We start from the raw sequence: 2,464 nt of genomic DNA, 5'->3' as shown, positions 1-2,464 counted from the left end.
GGTGTGTAATGCTTGGGCATTCATAATTCATAGTCAGTTTAATTAAATTCATTGAGTATTTATTGTGGCCTAGTATTTGATGTCCCCATTTTAAGCTCAAGGGATGTGAAGATGATGATAGAGCTGAGTCCACTGAGGCAAATACAATAAAATACATGATCAAAATTGTGTGATTGCCTTCTTTGACACTTGTGAATTGCTATTGTTTTTCTTTTTGATACAAAATGTTCACAGAATTTTTGGCATCAAGAGGTGGTAGCTTTGGATGACTTTTTGGTTTGTTTAACCGTGATTGAGATTTGAAGTCAACCTGGTTCAAAGTAAAGGGTTGCTGTGAGCTCTATTATCTGTTCCCTTCTTTTTTTCCTAGAGACAAGAACCAAGACTAGATGAATTAACTAACTTGTTAATAAATTATTTTTGACGATTGACCAAAATTGTCTGCATAATCAATGAAATTTCATTCATTCCCTCCTGTAAGGAACAAGTTTCCAGACAGGATAAATCCTCTTTATTGGCAATTCTAAGTATCTTTGATATCTGACCAAATAGTCTCTTGTGAACATGACACCCAGATGTGTTCTCAGGAAGACTATTTTCACAGTGTTGAATCCCTAAGCATCACTTGTGGATACTTTCTGAGCAGATGAGCATCTTGAAAATAATTTTTTAAATGCCCCCATGACATCCTTGTTTCTGAGGCTGTAGATGAGAGGATTGAGCCTGGGTGTGAAGATGGCATAGAAGGCTGACACCACCTTGTGCTGTTCAGGGGGTGTGGAATGACTGGGGCAGCACATAATTGTAGAAGGCAGCCCCATAGAAAATGCTGACTACAGTCAAGTGGGAAGAACAAGTGGTAAAGGCCTTTTTTCGAACTGCAGGAGAGCACATTGGTGGACCGTTAACAAGATGACAGAGTAGGAAGTTGAGATAATAGAGATGGGGATGAGCAACATGAGTACACAGCAGATGTACATCAGGGTTTCATACAAGGATGAGTCAGCACAGGCCAGTCTGAGAACTGCAGGGATCTCACAGAAGAAGTGGTTGATACTGTGGGAGCCACAGTAGGGGACATTCATTGTAATAGGGGTGAGCAGAAAGCCATCCAGTGACTCACCAAACCAGGCATCAGAAGCCAAGAGAAGACACACCCTGCGGTTCATCAGGACTGGGTACCTAAGTGGGTTACAGACAGCCACATAGCGGTCATAGGCCATGAGGCCCAAGAGGAAGAACTCTGAGCCAATCATGGTCAAGTAGAGGAAGATCTGGATGCCACAGGCCACAAAGGAAATGGTCTTCTCTTTAGAAACCATGTCAACCAGCAGCTTTGGGACAGTGGTACAAATGAAAAGGGTGTCCATGATGGACAGCTGGCTGAGCAGAAAGTACATGGGAGTGTGGAGGTGGGTGTCCATCTGAATCAAGACTATCATGACCAAATTTGCAGTTACAGCCACCATGAAAATAGCAAAAATAACAGCAAAGATAATCCCTGTAGCTTTACTGTTCACCAGAAGCCCCAGGAGGATAAAGTCAGAGGATGCAGTACCGTTCTTCATTGTCATTGCCTATGGCAGCTCCAGGGGAGCAGGAAGCCACAAAGACTAGGAAGGAAATGGAGAGAAACCACTATCTATATGAGAGAAACTGACAACCAGAGGGTACTGGTAAGGATGAAATTTTCCAAGGCAGAATGCTAGAGGAATACAGGGAGACCAATGAACACATCATAAGTCACTAACTGTGTCCCTATTTCTCCTCGTTGACGAAGAGCACATTTTATATTTTGTTTCTGTTTGCACTGCATATATGGCTTATGCTAATTGCATAAGAAACTTGGTGTTTGCGATACCTGGAATAGTTATCTGTCCTAATCATTCTGTATTTCTGGGCTCCGGAACACTGTCCAGTTCATAGTAGGGCCAAGTAAATACTGATTGGAGAAAAGGACAATTAATTTATTGACTATTTGAATGGTTAAAAGTGAGTAAAAAGGATAACTTAGCAAATGACTAAAGGAAAGAAAAAACACACCTCTTGTACGTCTCCTCTTTTCTCAATACTTCACTTCTGACATTTCTTGTTATCAAATGTGTGAAGATCTCTATCCTACACTAAACAATTCTCCAAGTCTCCAGACACCTTCTCAGCATCCCACAATTCAATTCTGTCTATGTACATGGAAATACTGTCAAAACTCACAGATTAAGGGCTCAGTTCCAGAAGTCTATACCCACCCTTGAGATGCTAACGGTAAATCCAAGTTGTTACCTGTACTTTTGACCTATTGATTACAAATCAGAGGTTGCCATGCCCCCCTTTTTGGGTTCAATTTTGCAGAGCTACTCACAAAACTTAATAAAACATCTCAATTACTAGATTAATAGTTTATTATAAAAGAATAAAACTCAAGAACAGCCAGTTGGAAGATGCACAGGGCAAGGTATGTGGGAAG

The 2,464-nt window shown here is 41.0% G+C and overlaps 1 pseudogene; it reads right to left on the bottom strand.

The window, feature by feature from the left end:
- Positions 1-614: 614 nt before the first annotated feature.
- LOC106847285 (olfactory receptor 2T11-like) lies at positions 615-1,574 on the bottom strand (annotated as a pseudogene).
- Between the last annotated feature and the right edge of the window lie 890 nt (positions 1,575-2,464).

The sequence above is a fragment of the Equus asinus genome, chromosome 10 (assembly GCF_041296235.1).
Source record: "Equus asinus isolate D_3611 breed Donkey chromosome 10, EquAss-T2T_v2, whole genome shotgun sequence".
In the NCBI taxonomy this organism is placed as follows: Eukaryota; Metazoa; Chordata; class Mammalia; order Perissodactyla; family Equidae; genus Equus; species Equus asinus.
The sequence above is the reverse complement of the archived record's forward strand: the minus strand, read 5'-3'. Positions and strand labels throughout refer to the sequence as shown.